The sequence below is a fragment of the Dreissena polymorpha genome, chromosome 14, assembly GCF_020536995.1.
Source record: "Dreissena polymorpha isolate Duluth1 chromosome 14, UMN_Dpol_1.0, whole genome shotgun sequence".
NCBI classification, from domain to species: Eukaryota; Metazoa; Mollusca; class Bivalvia; order Myida; family Dreissenidae; genus Dreissena; species Dreissena polymorpha.
This window is the reverse complement of record NC_068368.1, coordinates 12,017,944-12,036,949: the sequence shown is the minus strand read 5'-3', so window position 1 is coordinate 12,036,949 and position 19,006 is coordinate 12,017,944. Positions and strand designations below refer to the sequence as shown.

The window sequence follows — 19,006 nt, the reverse complement described above, 5'->3', positions numbered from 1 at the left end:
GCTCACTGTACTGGACTTCGTGTCGGACGGGAGAGGAAACCTTGGCTCACTGGACTGGACTTCGTGTCGGACGGGAGAGGAAACCTTGGCTCACTGGACTGGACTTCGTGTCGGACGGGAGAGGAAACCTTGGCTCACTGGACTGGACTTCGTGTCGGACGGACGGGAGACTGTTAGCCGTGGCTAACTAAAACAGGAAATATATTATACTGAATAAGGGACTACATAAATAAAGAACACCGTATCAAGTTCAAATATCACCCACATTGCGTAATATGCGTCTCTCATGATACACCATGTGTAACGTCTGGTAGAGTAGTACGTCTCCTTTGTGTTAGTGTAAATAATACGACCAGACTGACCAGGGGGATCAGAACATTATTCAGGTTCTACTCTATATCTTGCATGTCTCCGTCTTATACGGTCGTGAGTACGTTTAATTATCCTTGCCCTGCTAGAATGATGTCAGTGGACGGCGTGGGGTCTGACTTTGATCACGTGGTGTTTCCTATAAAGACGTACAAAATAGATGAGAGTAAGTGCACGTATGTCCAGTCAGAGAATGCTGACTGACAGGTTCGCTAACACAGTGTACCTGTTGGAAACCGTGAAAGGCACGTCTAGAGCAGTCACACATGAGAACATACAGGTACCACTTGGTGCGTGTGTAGGGCCAGGTGACACAGTGTTGGCGTGCAGTATGAGCAACCACTCCATCGTGCACCTGAGTGTTGATGGTGTAATACTCGGCACCTACCCAGTGGATATGTGGTATCCCTTCACCATATGCGTATACGGATAGGACTAGGCTGGCGGTGTCCAACAATGCTATGGGTGCCACGAAACTTCAGTTGTACAATATATCAACAACAATGAGTTAGGTGACTTATAAGGTTTTATCTATGTGATTATTATTTCTACACAAATATTAAATATTGACGTGCATGTGTGTGGTCATAAATAATCTACACGGACTACTTTTCTTTTTTTTTTACTTACTTAAAGTTGAGTAGTATTGTCGCCATTTTCTATAGCGTATGAATTTCCAACTTCATTATATTTTATATGTCTTATGAATGAATTATTATTTAGAATTTGTTAAAAACATATAAAGTAACTTCAATACATTCTTATATATATTTTAATACATTTAGATATAGTGTGTATGTTATACTATTTAAATTCCTATAAATGCAACCTTACTGGTGTGTATCAACATTCCATAAAAAATAGTGTATGATAATGGTCCTGTTAAAATGTTAAAAATTTCTGTTTTGCTCTGTATATAAGCGGCTTAGATATGTGTCAATGTATATATTAATGCTATGGCCTTTTAATAAAGATAATGTTTTCAATTCCTTAGGTTAACTATGCAGCGGTAAAAAATATTATTGTTGTATGAAATACAATAACGGTTGCATTTTGGGATCAAACTGTACTTACTTATACACATTATCGGTCGATATAAATTACAACAAGCATACAATAAAGAAAACCTTTACACCTGAACATAAATATGTATTCCTTATGCAACTATCGGAATGTTAGATTCATTAAAGATAATGCTTGTTTTTGTATCGCCTACATAAGCCCCGAGCTCCATAACAATATACAAAAGTCGATTCAGATGATATTTCGTGCGTGTCCCATGTCTGTCGATCTGTCAATAGCCTTATACAAATTTATCATTCAAATGTAAAGGACATCATCCAATGATCAAATTGATCTTTCAAAATATTAATTCTCATCTTTCGCTAAACAGAATATTATGAATGAAACTCCATTTTGAATAGTGATACTTTCACAGAATTGGCTTATTATATATATTAATATTCAGTCTATATTTCTTTCAGTGTTAACCAGTTGCCACCCTTTTAACATGCGTAACCCCTTCCATTGTAAAATTCCGTCCTTTTAAAATAAGTCTCTCCATTTTATTTTTATTTGTTCAAGCATCAACATTCTTGTAAATACACAGACACGCCCAACGTTGCTATTGGTAAGATTTTATAGATTTATAAGCAGTATTACTTCATCTTGAATCATCTTTTTAAAAAGAACATACATAATAAAATGTATGCTAATTGGAATATTAAATATAATAGTTTTGTTGAAACAGCCTTGAGTCACTGAAATGTACAAAGTGAAACATGTAACGACTTTTATCATAAGAGATCATAATGCCTTTTTATGCTTCCCCTTCTTAAGGTCATACTGATTTAAAACCTGATTCATTCGATTGTGATGTATGTAAATATATTAAAGATACAGCTCCTCAAGTTTGACAACAACTTTGATTCAAATTTATTGATTTTTTTTCCCAAGTACGTGGATCTACTGTTGAATAAGAATGTTGTTTGTCACAAAAAGATGCCACATATATATTTGTGTGTAACTTATTGATTAGGAAAAGCCTAAATAGATTTTTTCTTATTTAATCTTCGACCTTCAATTGTGACCATGCGATTTAATCTGGATTCTTTTATATTGTTTATGCCACTTAACTTCAGTATGTCTTTAACTTCTGCCAAGTAATTTTTAAATAATTGTAATGTTCAAGGCTGCATTTTCATCTTTGACCTTAAAGTGTGCCCTTGACACAGTTGCTTCGGCCTTGTGTCTAACAGTTCAATAAACAATTCATGTTACATGTGTAGTTTAAGTCCAGCCATGTTGGACAAAGTTATGCAAAGGAAAAGTGTTAAGAGTTTGATTTTTTTTTACATATAACCATGCACCTTAAATTTGATCAAAAGAACCTGGTTCTTGCACCTGCCAATCCTTTAAAGCATGCTTGTTACTTCTGTCAATTTATTTTAAAATCCATCCAAACTGAACAAAAATATGATCTGGACAAAGTGTTGACATTTGAACTTAAACCGCGCCCAGAATTCGGATCTAGGAACTAAAACCATGTGTGTCGCATAGCATGTTAATAAAAAAAAAACATTGGTGATAGAAAAAGTAAGTCTGCATGAAGTGAGATCTAGATTTGACCTTGAACAATGACTTTGACCTTGGACATGGTTTTATTAACTATTTTAACAATCAATCATGTTTTGTCAATAAAAATGTAACTTAACTCACTGTCATCAAATATAAGTAAATGGTAACATAGCTTCTTAAATAATAATGTTATAAATTTGGTTGTACGAGTATATAAAGAAATTATACAAAATGATCTCAATCAATGCAGCTTTTTATGACTCTCTAGCAATATCAAATAAAAAAATTTAAAGGGACTTGTTCGCAGATTTTGGTATGTTTTGAAGTATGCCGATTACATATCATTACTTTGCAGATATATGCAACAAGCTTCTTAATCAATAACGCTTTTTGTGACCGTCTAGCCTCATAAAATCAAGAGCTAAAGGGACTCGTTTGCAGATTTAGATAACTTTTGAAGTATGCCAATTAAATATATTAACTTTGCAAATTCAGGCATAGGAACAAAAATACGTATAATATTCCGGACAAAAATCTTCTTAAACAGCTTATTATAATCCGGACAAAAATAATCTTAAACAACGTATAATAATCCGGACAAAAATAATCTTAAACAACGTATAATAATCCGGACAAAAATAATCTTAAACAACGTATAATAATCCGGACAAAAATAATCTTAAACAACGTATAATAATCCGGACCAAAATAATCTTAACAAACACACTTACACATCTGAATTCAAACATCACTGTCACTGATTGCATCATGTCTGAATGTTCTTCACTAAGCTTTAAATGTATTGCAACATTAATAACAACTTTTTTTTATTGATTACGTTCATCATAGAAAGTAGGTTACATTCATTTTGAACACAAATAATAACTTAAAGTAGGAATAATAATATAATAATTATTGTATTATAAACACTTCCCAAGCAATTTTTACTAACTGTGTTTTTTTCCACAGAGTTCATTACCTTCCAGCTTTGTCATGAATAGTTCAAACTCGGCCAAGCAATTGTTTAAATAATTAATATTCATTCAATATAATGAAATTACTGCATGTACATTTATTTAATATTGTAAACTGACTATTACTCATGTAGCATACACGCAAGGACTCGCAAATTTGCAAATGAATTTACATTGATTGACATTTCCAAGAAGACCTCTAGGCCCCTAAAACAGCATTGACAGTTCTAAAAAAAGGTTTCAATGTCAACCGGACGTGACGTCATTTAGATGTACTGACTCGTCACTTAATATTTCCATCGCTATTGTGTTTCCACTTCACTTCAGACGATTTTATATGTATTCCTCAGTATTGGTTACTTAACATCAACATGTCTCTTTGATCAAGTACTCGTGCAAAACTAATGTACTTTGGGGATTTTTGTTTAATAATATTTTAGTGGCCTAGATAAGCCATTTCAGTACTCGCGTTTGATTGAATTCATATTAAACACACGTTTTCGTAATCATTATAAACAGAGCATCAGAGCAAATTATTGTGCAATGTTACCTGTATCGCTTATTACATTAATGATGTATGATATGACTTAAATTTACCTTCGAGAGAGAAAAGACAACTAATAGTTACTTTAACCCGATAATTTGTAGTTAGACCGATTTTGTCCCTTGCTTGAATTAGTTCCCTCTATAAATAAAATCATTTTTTAAAACATTCAAACATGTGTTTGCTATTTTTCTGTTATCTAGAAAAGTTTCATGACTATAAATAATAACATGTTCTATAGTTTTGCATATTTAAAAACAAATATATACGTTAATTATATAAACAAGTACATATCAACATTAACCGAAGTATACTCTATCCTACGAATGTTCTCACCGAAAGTGCACAGATATCAGCTAATTATAGCTCAACTTGCATTGGCGTCCACAGGAATTATCCTAGGGTGTCAAGGGGGCTTTCTCCCCTTTTGCCGCCAGAGGCGTAGAAAATCTTTACAATAAGGCCAGATAATGGTACATCATGAAGTATATCTGGAAGGTTACGAGTTAGAATTTGGAATTGATAAATTGACTGTATTGGAGTGGGTAATACCTATTTTTCTCGCCTTTGATCATAGTGACTTTTCTCATATAGAATATAAATGTATTTATTATCGTTGTGTGAATGAATAAACTGGTTATACAGGTTTTTGAAGGTGATATATGTCCAATGGTGCGGAAATCAAGATATCCTCGTGCACAGATTTGTAGGTTTAGTCATTCGACAGGCAAGCAGGGTAGAGCGAAGACTTGATTTAAATCGTTTTATTTATTTTCTCAACCACATTTAATTGTGAAATTTGATTTATTTTTGTGTCGTATTGGCGTTGGTAATTTATTAATATGGACAATCAGGATGAGAGGAGAGATCGCTTCGCCGGCGGGGACAGGGCTGGCACAGTAACTAAATGGACACACGTAGCGACCACGTGGTAGCGGTCAAGAAGGTAGGCCCTCGGGGATAGAGGAGAATTGATTGACGTGTTTGGTTTACATATAATAATACGCATATTGTCAAGAACAGTATCATTTCTCACGTTTTTCTCTTGTAAAATGTAGTTTAAAGAGAGGCATGTCCTTTTTTTCGGAAAATCATTGGTGCCAATCCTGATATAATTGACTGTATTGTCGGCGCTTACAATTACCTGAAAAATGTGTATCTGGAAATAACCAATCATCTTTAAAGCAGATAGATTAGCAGATGTTAACGAGTCGGTGCAGGATATGTAAAAAATTGGCTGTATTGAAGAATTAAAAGACATCCCTCATGTTGTTAGTCAATCAAGTGTAGCCGTGAATGAAGCCGGAAGCTGGATTTGTGATCAATGAGGACAAGTCAATATAAGTACCAGTTCAGAGGCTAGAATGGGTATGATTAATCTGGGATAGCCAAATGTTTTCTTTTGAAATTCCCGATAGAAGAATAACTGATTTTAAAAATACTCTTTTAAAAGGTATTTTCTTCCATGCCAATGGTTTCGGCAAGGGATTTAGCTAGATGTACGGGGAAAATTGTTTCAATGATGCCTGTCATAGGTAGTCTGGCAAGGTAAATGACTAGATATCTTTATTCTGAAATCGTTTCTAGACCGTCATTGCATAGAGTTATAGCCCTTGAACCAGATAGCTTATTTATTTCCGAATTTATATTTTGGTTAGGTCGCATAGATGGCATACAATCAAGACATTTAAGTAAAACTACATGTGTCGAAGTTTTAAAAGTTTACAGTGATGCAAGTGGGTTTGCTGGTGGGGCTTATATTGTTGATATGTCAGGTTTCATTTTTCACGATATATGGTCAAATGACGATTGCAATACAAGTTCTACTTATAGAATAATTAATGGAGTAGTTCTAGTTTTACGTGCCAATGGGAATTTTTTTAAGGGGGGGGGGGGGGCTGTTAAGAGGTTTTCTGACTCTGAATCACGTGTAAAGTTGGTAAAGGTAGGACGTTCTAAACTTGAGTAACATTATCTAGCACTTAGCATTTTTAGTATGTGTTTGAAGATGAATATAGGACTAGAAATACAATGGGTTCCAAGAGAATTAAACTCCATTGCCGACAGTATAAGTAAAATGAGCAATACAGATGAATGGTAAATCTCACGAGATTTCTTTGAGTATTTAAATGGTAGCTCGAGTCCGTTTTTGATTGATCGCTTGGCTACTTTTAAAAATAGAAATACTTAAAGATATAATTCAAAATTCTTTGATTTTGAAACGGAAGCAGATTGCTTTACACAGTTTTGGGGTGCCGATTTGAATTGGTTGATGCCCCTATTTATCTCGTAGGAAAAACAATTTTGCACTTTCTAGAATGCAACGCATATGGCGTTTTGGTGGTACACAGATGGCCTAGTGCAGCATTTTGGCCATTCTTATTTGAGGCTGGTAATGTACAAATGCACTTTGAGAAGGATATTATTGTGTTTGACAAAGGGCAAACTATTTGCATGAGTAATAACCACTCTGTTTCAGTTCAAGACCTTTTTCAAGAAATGTTCTTGCTATTCGAATTTAACTATACTATATGTCGTTTATATGTGAATCGGCGATATAAATGGTTTGACTATTTTGCTATACTTATGGTATAGTTGGGATTTTTCACGTGTTTATATGTGTAGAAATGATTCAATGGATGTTGTTTTTGTAATGCCATTAAGTATGTATAGAAACCATGTTGGTGTATGTCCGTTTGCACCTGGTGCTTACGAAGTCGTGTACAGTACACGAGGAATGGAATATTTGCAAAAAAGAAAGCAAAAACAGTACTTGCAAAAAAGAAAGCAAGGATTATAAATAATAGTTTTAAAAGTATAATACTTGCAAAAAAGATAGCAAGGGTAATATTTATTTCAAATTGGAAAATACTTGCAAAAAAGAAAGCAAGGGAAACGGTTTTGTTACAGAAAGTCAATTTAAAATGTTGGTGTGTGTGTTTCGTGTCTGTCTGCCTCTGGGGTAGACGCGATTGTGTGTGGCATTTCGTGGGCTCATGGGGTTGTGGGATCGTGTGGTCGTTGTAATTCTGGTCTGGTTGTGTTTTCTGATGATGGATTGAAAAGGGCCAATTCTGGGCCGCTGGTTCGGAAGTGCCTAGTGACTAAAGCGGATGTGTAGAGGCTTTGATTCTTTGATTTGAGATTTGTAACGGTGTGTTTGGTGCGTTTTTTGGGGCAGGTTTGGCGGTTTGGGGACTTTGAATTGAAAGGATGCGATACAAGATTTTTTGAGGATTGTGCTATAATTATTATTTTCAATAGTAAAATGGTTCAATTGTGCAAGGGCGAACAGGTTTTGACATTTTGTAAAACAAATGCAGTTTTATGCCCTGTCTTCTACTTGAAAAAATGTATCTTGGTAGAAACTATTCTAGATATTGCAATATATGTTTCGTTTAGAAACATAACAAATTGTAAGAAAATGAATAATTACATTTTAGTTGGCTCAAAGCAGATGAGTTACATTAGACAATTAGATATTTTGCACCACATCTTTCGTGAAATTTGACTTAAACCTAATGTTCACGGGTTGCAGTCATTTCGGTCAGGGGAAGCAACTGCTGTTGCAAATAGCGGTGTATCTGATAGTGTTAAAAAGCATGGGCAGTGGAAGACTGTTGGCGCTTAGGATCGCTGCGTGAGAGATTCGGATGAAACACAAACGATTGTTTCTTCTAGTTTGGATTTGTAAATATATATGGTACTTGGTGTTGTATGTTGTTAGTTGTGCGTTGTTTTTTTGCCCCGTTCTTTTTCTGTCGATAAAATACCCTGCTTGTCATGACACCTAAACAAATGTGTTTGTTTTTATTCTAAATGGTTAGATGATAAATAATTTATGTTTGTCATAAAATGTAATGGAATATAAAACATAAATGTATTTATTATCGTTGTGTGAATGAATAAACTGGTTATACAGGTTTTTGAAGGTGATATATGTCCAATGGTGCAGAAATCAAGATTTCCTCGTGCACAGATTTGTAGGTTTAGTCATTCGACAGGCAAGCAGGGTAGAGCGAAGACTTGATTTAAATCGTTTTATTTATTTATGCTCTGTTTGTGTGTTGATGTTAATATTATGTTTTATGTGTTTCAGTGAGATTTATGAGAGCAGACGGATGACTGACTTGAGATAGAAAGGGGCATTGGTTCCGGACATTTTACCATTAGATTTACATGGTTTTCAAAAAATAATACTTAACGTTTACGATATAGTAACAGCTGATTATTTGTAGATTTCTCTAAAATTAGAGGTTTCAGGAGGTGATGAAGGCACCTAGACACCGGTCTTGAGCCATGGGTCCTCATACGTCACCCTGCCATTAAAAGAAAAATGAAAAATGAGCAGTAGGGTTGCGTGTCCCGCTCGCGGTTACACCTGAATCGTTCGTTACCACCGATTATTGTTTGGGGTGTACGTGAAGTCATGTGCACTTCTCTTAATTGATGGTAATTAATAAATCCTGTAATTATCGCAGCTGCTTTTATCAAAACTAATGCTTCACTTTATGTACTTTTCGCAAATAGGCGTTGTGGATGGGCATAGGGGGCGTCCTCGGTGCGCTTTGGGCATGGGCGGCGGACGGACGGTTGTTAGGGCCGTGGCGTCCTTGGTTGGGCTTGTGATTTTGAATTGTGTAGTTAAATTGTGCAATTGTATGATTTTGAGTTTAGGCTTGACGTCTGATGGGTATTTATAATATTCAATTATTCACATGTAACGCATGAGCATGTTAAATGATACGTATAACGACGTGTTCTACAGAATGGATTTAGTATCGTTTCAGTTCTTAAATATATGAGAAGGATGTCGCAACGTGTACTGACGTCTCGAGACTCTTCCACTGAGCGGTGCCATTGGGGTCGATATCTGTTGCTCATTGAACACATACGATCGTCAGAAGATTTGTTTCTTGCATTTATGTGTAGAAAGCCCTGTCAGATACAAACACCCACTCCGTGCGTGTGTTTCAAGAAATAAAATACCCTGCTTGTCATGACACCTAAACAAATGTGTTTGTTTTTATTCTAAATGGTTAGATGATAAATAATTTATGTTTGTCATAAAATGTAATGGAATATAAAACATAAATACAGTTTTTGACGTACTTAATACCATAGGACCTGTGAAAGCAATCATTATGTATTTTAGAGAGAGCCCTAAAAGAAGACGGCTTGTTCCGAACACACCATTGTAAAGCGAAACAAGGTGGACTGCAAAGTAAAAAAGCATACGAATCTTCGCTAACCATTTCATCGAAATACGTCGTCAGTTTAAATATTTAGCGCAAAACGAACATAATATGAAAGGACGTCAGACCTTACATCAGCTATGGACGGCAAGTGGAACGGCAACATTTGTGATAACGCTCCACATAGTAGCCAAATATTGGTCCATTTTAGTGACATCGATGTTCACCGATCATCTAGAAACTGCGGAATCGATTTTCGCGGAGGATATATTCGGTCCGGCATTAACAACAGCCGAAGATATTGTTGTTACAATGACATTCACGGCAATGTGGCCGTCAAGTACTACGAGCAAATGTTGGTGGACCCAGTGAAGAATACTATCGACGCACGATTTATATTCCGTACATAGTCTCACTGATCCAGTCCCTAGGACGCCGATTTTCAGAATCTAATACTGCGTTCATGTTATATCAACTCCATCCGGACCACATACACAATCGATCGATCAGACTATAAAGATACAGTCCGAACCATCGACGAATTTTATCAAATCGATAATTTTGAACAAGACACAATGTCATGGTACGGCATGGCCCCGTGTTCACAAAACAAATTTTGCAATCGAAAATCGATTTTTCTTGTCGAAAATGAAATTTCATTGTAGTTGATATGTAAAATTGATAATCGATGGTAGTTAAAATCGATTTTCGATTGCAAAATCGTTTTGTGAACACGGGGCCTGGACAAGAATAAATCCATCGAACAGTATGAGTGAGATTTTGTTGACTTAGTAAAAAACGGCCGGCCGTGCGTGAGGCGATGATCATATTACTGACCCTGCCGGTCACCACTTGAACGGTGGAACGATCATTTAGCACGCTGAGACGAGTCAAGACATGGCTAAGATCCACAATGTCCGACGACAGGCTCTCAGGATGATGTATGATGAGCGTTCACAGGGATCTGATAAACACCGACAAGAATATGTTTATTCAAAAAATCATCAAGAAATTCGGCAGAGACCCACGTCGCCTTAACTTCCTATTCAGGGACTGAATAAATGTTAATTGATTGACTTCTCCCCTCGATTTCGCACAAATGAGTCATGTTTAAAACAATGTTTTGAAAGAAAATAAAATGTGCAATAACCGCATCCATGACTTCTTTACATGTAAATGGGAGTTGATGTTCGTCTGCAACTAACTAGGGGTCATTCTGACCCAAATTGTTTAATTCAGGAATCATAATTGTACACATTTAGATTTTTCCATATTCAACTTTCTTTTTCGCTCACCGATTTTCCAGGAGGGGGGGGAGGGTGGTCAGCTGATCCCATTTGCCCCTATGAGCGGACGCCCATGCGCTCAAGCCTGGAAATACACGTTCTTAAATAGAGATAAACTCTTTAAGTTGCTGTAAATTATAGTACATGTCTCGAAATAAATGTGTGGCAAAAAATGTACAGTTGCATAGCTTTGTCAAAAACTGATGCGTTTAAGGTAGCGCACCCGTAATGGGCACCTATCCAAGTATAATCTAATTTATTATTTTCTTAATCAGCATCGTTTCACTGAACTACATGCACATTTTTAGGTAGGCTTTCCATGCTTAAAAAAAAATACTGATTTTTTTCAAAACCACCCCAACGCTCGACTTTTGTCAAGTTTATTTGCACCCCTGGGGTATATGAAAGTTCCATAATCCAGATTTCCAAATATGAGCATGCAGTTGGTGTGTACAGATGCACTAAAGGTGTTTAAAGTTTAAACAAGGTGAAATAAGTATTCTTTTACAGACATTTACTTTTTTAACGTGTTATCTATGGAAGAGCGCCATGAAATGTAAGTGGTTTCAGTCAAGTAGAAATTAAGCTTGGTTAAAAACAAATTGTCATAAAATTCAAAATAGTATCATTTAAGTAATATTTTGAACTTAGTTTTTATAAAAACACTATATACAGCAAAACACCAAGAAATAGAGATATTTACCGTTTACTTTTTGAAATAAAAATAAAAATGCAACATGCATGATTTGCATTTTCAGCAGTAAATCGCCCAATCTAGCCATAACGTTGTTTTAATTTTAAAAATTGAAGAATGTGCATAAAAATTACAACATATTTAACAATAAACTTAGCGATATGCTATATTAAATCAAATTACGTTAGAAAAGAAATAAAACGCATCGCAAAAAGTATGCGTTGTCGGCAGGATTCGAACCTGCGCGAGAAGATTCTAAAAGATTTCAAGTCTATCGCCTTAACCAATCGGAAACGGCAACTTTGAATAGGCTCTTCAATCTTCGAAAAATCGCGGGAAATCATTATGGGTGCGCTACCTTAAGTTGTCAACGACCGTCGATGTGCGGCAGAATTTTCCCATAAGGATCCCTGCAGACCTCCTTCGACCTCCCGGCCTTCCATACATACTTTTATTAAATTATATAATATGGTGGAAAATAATACACGGCTATTTCGATTTTGACATAAAATCACATATATCTACTAGGATGGTGCATCTGAGACTTTCGAAATAAAAAAAAAATCAAGTTATTTACATTCGTACCCTATTGCTATGTACCTTTACAATCGTACCCAAGCCATCATTTGTTTAACAAACGCTTAACATATGTGGGCTTTTATTTAAAAAAACCTGCAATATTATACCTAACTAGTGTGTATATTTATCAGTATTTTCTTTATATTATGACCCACAAGATAAGAATATTGAAGTTGCAGATACAAAGATTCACACTTGTTTCATCAGTATTTGCCTTATATTATGAATCTGAATACAGGTATATAAATATAAGATTCTTTAGCAGATACAAAGATGCAAACTTGTTGCCAACAAAACCTTACCTTTTTAAAGTAAAAAAGGTTTGACAGTTTTTATAAATTGCCAGGTCAGATGTATGAGGTATTGTTTTTGACATTTAATATACATGTAGTGTGAAGCTCATGATGGTGTAATAAAAACTAATGATAAATCACATAGAGTAAAACAAGATATAATTTCTGCATATGTAACTGTGTGTAAGATCTTGGAAATTTATTTCTGTTAAATTAGTAGTAATTTAAAAATGAATATTCAATTCTGTTCACTTCAACACCAATTATATTCTGTGCACTATGTACATTATGTGAGTTGCTGCTTATATGGGATCCCCACAAGGATTTTAACCTGGATTTCCTCGCCATATGGAAAGGTGTGTTTGCTTACACTATAAGGATGTTCCCTTTAGCAGCAATATTGGTTGCAATTAAATATGGCATATATACTATATATATATACTATTTCCAAAAGTATAGATACAAAAATGTGTAAATACATGTATTGAAGTTTATTCAACAAATTTTCCCTTTGCTTTTCAAGGCAGATGTCACTTTACTTATTACATGTACCATACGGGCTTGGGACCTTCTAGCTTTTATATAAGCAAAACATAAATGAATAAATTACAGAGCAATACTGAATTAAAGCTAGGCAGCATTAAAATATATTTTTTTAATTGTTACTTTAATTGGTACAAGTCCTGTTGTTAAAGTGAATGTTATTTCTGTTGTTTTTTATAGTCCAAACGCACAGTGTCAAAAAATGTTATTTATTCCGGATATTGTTTATGCATGAATGTCCAGATATTAATTATTATCGTTTCCAGTTTTCTTCTTTCCATAGCCCTTCATCTTAAGGGCCTCTTTCCACTCTTCATAAGTTCCCAAGGACTTCAAGGGACATCCCCAATGTCCATAATATTGTTTATATTCACCAGTGTTCCTGTCCTCAAAACACTTATTTCAACTGCGGTATTGCAGCGTCTTGTTGTACTTTCTCCGGAACTCCCCTGCCTGCTCAGCATCCAGCTCCCTTTCCCTGTAGTGCTTTGTAGATTACTGCAGCTTAGGTATGGTTGTGGCTTTCCAGAAGCACTGAACTTGAAAGCAGACAAAGATACTTAATGAGAATCTCTTATTTTTCAACTATAAAAACCCTTTCTTATATTAATCGATCATTATCGACAAAGCAATTGTTTTCCTAAGTAAAGTGATATAAATCAACTCAAAATGTTAAGAAAATATTACAATACCAACATAATATTTAAGCTTAAAAGGTCAATAAAACAGTGTTTTATAAACATAAAGAATAGTTTGGCTTGGAGACATGGAAAAGAAATTCCATCTACAAACTTAAACCACTTTATGGAGATGTATTGACTAACTGACAGAGACAAGAGTGTCCAATATATCTAAACATGACATTGACACCATTATGAATGACAGCGTACATAACACAAAACTGTTTTAATACTTTGAATACCAGTTGTATTATGTAAATAGACATCAAATGCAGAATGAAGTACAAACAAGAGTACCGAATAACGGGTGCCAACGCTCGGCTCAGTTTTGAATAAATGAAAGTCTGAATTTTGTTTTTGAGGTCACAGTGACCTTAACCTTTGACCTAGTGACCCAAACATGGGTGTGGCATGTAGAACTCATCAAGGTGCATCCACATGTGAAGTTTCAAAGTTGTAGGTGGAAGCACTTTGATTGTAGAGCCAATGTTCAAAACCTTAACAAAATGTTAAGGTTTTAGCATGACGACGGCGGACGGCGAGCTGGCTATGGCAATACCTTGGGTTTTCTCCGAAAACTCCGAGCTAAAAACTAACTCGAAAAATATACCATACATATTCTAGAAATAATATGCATACATTATTTAAACACATAAATTATGCAGTCATTAAAGCCATATTGTGAAGTAAAACAGCAACACTTAATGGTTTATACATTTATACACACCTGTCAAGTCTAGGCTTTAGGTTTGGCAGCAACTGGGACTTTGGGGATTCGTACAAAAAACCATCCAACTTCCTTTCATCCAGCTCAGGGTGGCCCTTACTGCTGTATTTGAACAGGGCTTTTGAAATCCACTGTTGGTCTACCTCTGGCACATAGGCGCGCCAACACTCCATGAATTGAAATTCCGGAAATAAGGACAAATATCTGTGCATCATCTTATATTTAATTAATTTGATGTTTTTGGAATTTAGCTGGTGAAATTTATAAGTATTGCAGCTACATGTTAATTACTAAAACTACAACCATCACCAGTGATCTATTGGTCAAGAACACCAAAAACCAATACATGATTATTAGTTTCTCTGTTAGTACCTGATGGTGTATGGGATATACACCCTCAGTAATTTCATACCGCACGAGAAAGAAGCTCCAGTATGGTATGAAAGTACTGAGGGTGTATATCCCATACACCATCAGTTACTAACTGTGTAACTATTATATCTCAACCGACTACTCGATTACTCGGGGTGTATGGAAATTACTCGGGATGTATGGAAAATACACGATGGGCACGATATCGCTCTTATCGGATTAGGCAGACATGGCCAAAGCCCGTCGGCCCGTCGGACATTGCCGACGAACAATTAAAAAGGCCGACGGTGAAATGCAAGATCGTCGGACATACTGTCCGGTAATTTTTGCTTTCAAAAATTGTAACCCACTTGCAGTTTTTACAACATTATTTTTTGTTATTGGATTATGATATTTCCAAATACTAGCATAAAAAGTTCATGTTCGAAAAATTTCCTAAGTCAGTAGTACATGGCAACATAGATACATTGCGAGAATTATTCCAAATGTGAATGGAGCATCTCGTAAAGTCGCGAAAGTAGTCGGACATTTACGAATTGTCATTGCGTTGCATGCATGTCGCAAATATTCCAGAATGGCAGACAATAAAAAGAAATTACGATGCTCAGCAAAAATGACAATTAAAAACCTAATTAACTATGTGCATCATAGAATCAGAATGGATTCATGAAAACCGTTTGTCATTGATCAATGGATAATACGTTTTAGATACAATTAACACATTGTCATTAGAAATTTATGAATGCCACATTATTAGTGTTCATAATATGGCGTTCGTTCTTCCAGAGACGTAGATAACAGAGATTGGCAAGTCGGTTCTTATCGTATATCACAGCCTGGCGAGTTCTCACACGTTACGGGATTTCGCGAGACCTGAAGAAAAATATAGACGACGCCATTTTGATTGTTAAGCGGGTAAAAGCTACAAACTTAAAAGCGAATTTAGAGCGAGTACCTTGTTGATATTGACTGAACATGTTATTTTTCAATTGCTGGGTAATGTTTTCACCAGACAGGTTCAGTAAAAATGCGACATCATTAGAGGTTACGATTAGAATCGTTACAAACATTACTGCATTTTTGCGCTATTCTCAAACACACGTTTTGCTCCAATGTCAGTAAACTTGTGACAAATTTAATTAAGAAAGTATGCGCTGGATATTATTAAATTTGACATGTTTATTAAAGTACTGATTCGGTTTAATGACTTCCCACATTTTTATTGTGATATTCTGTTAGATAATAAAATTACACCAGATTTTATTTACCCCATTTTGCCGTTCATTTGATTTTCCATTTAAACTCTTCATAGTTTTAGCGAATAAAACTTCGAATATAAACTATGGATCACATCATATGTGGTATCATTTTAAACTGCAGATTGAGTTTTATGTCTGCCCTAATTTTCATTGTGATATTCCATTAAATAATGAAGTTGTGCAAGTATTAATGTTACCCTATTTTTCACATACTTGCTTTCAGCCATTTTGGTTTTCCATAAAAAAACATCTATATTTCGGGTGACATAAGCTAAACAAGGGTGCGTTGCATCATATCACAACTGCTATTTTTTAAAGTGCTCATTGTAATTTATTAAGATCCATATTTTCATTGTGATATTCCTTTTTATAAGACATTTACACCAGATTTTATTTTCCCCATTTTGTGGGAGCATGCTTTAAGCCAAAATTTGTTTCAATCCAAACTCTCCATAGTTCTAGCGACTAAAACTGACAACATGTTCTATGGATCTTATCAAAAATGGTATCATTTTAAAGTGCTGACTGAGTTTTAAGGCTGACCATCTTTTCATTTTGATATTCTTTTCAATAATGAAATTATCCAAGATTTAATTTGCCCTGTTTTTCAGGTACATGTATTTTCATTCTCTTGTTTTAATTTTCCGCAAAACCTTGCATATTTTGAGTGACCAAAGTTAAAAAAGGGTGCATTGCATCATAACATAACTTATATTTTTAAAGAATGCTAATTGTTAATTATATAGTCCCACATGTTCATTGTGATATTCCTTTGCATAAGAAAATTACAACATATTTTATTTACCCCACGTTGCAGGTGACTTCTTTTAGCCAAAATTTGTTTCAATCCGAACTCTTCAAAGTTGTAGCGACTTAAAGGGATCTTTTCACGCTTTGGTAAATTGACAAAATTGAAAAAAGTTGTTTCAGATTCGCAAATGTTCGTGTTAGTTATGATATTTGTGAGGAAACAGTAATACTGAACATTTACCATGCTTTAATATAGCCATTATATGCATCTTTTGACGATTATAAAACCTAAAAATTATAAAGCGTTGCAACGCGAAACGATTGAATAATTTGGAGAGTTCTGTTTTTGTCGTTAAATTTTGTATAACTACGAAGATTGCTTATATAAGGTATAAAATACATGAAGTATGTGTACTCGGCGGAATAGCTCAGTAGGCTAAAGCGTTTTTACTTCAGGACTCCAGGGGTTGCTGGTTCGAAACCTGCTCCGGGCAATGTTCTTTTCCTTTTTTTATTTTTATTCTTGATTTTTTACTGGAGCTTTTACGATCCATTGTTTACATTTATCAATATAAAGCATTTAATGAAATAGTTAAAAAAATGCCAAAATCTGTGAAAAGGCCCCTTTAAACGTCAAATATAAACTATGGATCGCATCAAATATGGTATCATTTTAGAATGCCAATTGAGTTATGTCTGCCCATATTTTCATTTTGACATTCCTTTAAATAATAAAATTGTGCAAGTGGTAATTTATCCTGTTTTTCAGATATTTGCATTCAGCCGTTAAGATTTTCCGCAATAAACTTGCATATTTTGTGTGACCAAAGCTAAAAAAGGGTGCATTGCTTCATATAATAACTGATATTTTTTTTAAGTGCTGATTGTACTTAATTTAGTTCCACAGTTTCATAGTGATATTCCATTGGTTAAGAAAGTTACACCATATTTTATACACCCCATTTTGCAGGTGCATGTTTTAATCCAAAAAAGCTTCCATTCCACTCCTTTATAGACTAGTTGTACCCACAAAAACTTAATGTATAAACTATGGCCTGTAACATAAACTTAATTATTTTACAGTGCAAATTTAGTTTAATGGTTTCCCATATTTTTATTGTGATATTCCTTAAATAGTGGAATTGTGCAATTTTTAATTGACTCAGTTTTTCAGACATTTTCATTCAGCCTTTTTGAGTTTCTGCAACAAAACTTGAAGACTGTGTTAAACTTGACTTTTATTTTACAATAATTATATCCCAATATGATTGAAATTATACAAAAATGAATAAAAAATGAATTTGTTAAAAAGAAATGGACTCATGCTGGCAATTTTAGGAGAACGATTATCGGAAAATTTTATTTCTAGCATTTTTGTGACAGTTTACAAAGTGTATGGCTAGTATTGAATGGAATTAAAGCTCAAATTCAACCTTTGCATGTTAATTACAATAAAGTTATTTACGTATAATATCAATACGGTTAAATGCCTCATTATAATTGATTTCAAAAACAATAAAACTTAGCATATCTCTGTAATTAAAATTATCTGGATTATATTTAAGTGCACACAGTAAGGGATTCCTTTATTCCTTTCTTAACTTTCCCAAATATCCATAAGAACCTCCCAAGGCAGATGTCACATTGACCCCAGTTACTAATGTTGTGTAATATTCCATACAGAACTGCCAATTTTGTCATCTAGTTTATGGCTTTATGGGTGAAATGTGCTTTATCAGTGGATATATCTCAAATTTATTATGGCAGAGACAGTATGTTGCCAGATATGGTGACAGCATGTTCTATGGATCATATCATTAGCCCTCCCAAATTTAATCAACTTTTTATAAAAATCATTTATAATTAGACTTTATACTCATTCGCAATCATACTTTGTATAAATTAGTATAAATAATATTTTGTTTATTTTGTGTAATTAAAACCGTTTGTGAATGTGCTTGATAAAAAAGTGCTTCCGTTTTATAAGTTGAGGAAGGTTTTAATTAATTGATCATTTAATATATGATTTAATATAAAAATTTAGTTTTGATACAAGAGTCGTGTAATAATTAATATAAGAATTTAATAATTTTATATTAATCCGCTGATCAAGGAATATTAATTTAAGAATTTAATTTTAACCAGGTGCTTGTTGATCAATGTA

General features: G+C 34.5%; 1 long non-coding RNA gene across 1 annotated transcript; it reads right to left on the bottom strand.

Moving 5' to 3' along the window:
* Positions 1-12,987: 12,987 nt before the first annotated feature.
* On the bottom strand, positions 12,988-14,862 carry LOC127856991 (uncharacterized). The gene is made up of 2 exons (XR_008038277.1): positions 14,462-14,862; positions 12,988-13,593 (listed from the first exon to the last, which is right to left on the bottom strand). It is a non-coding gene; the product is annotated as an uncharacterized LOC127856991 (long non-coding RNA).
* Positions 14,863-19,006: the final 4,144 nt, after the last annotated feature.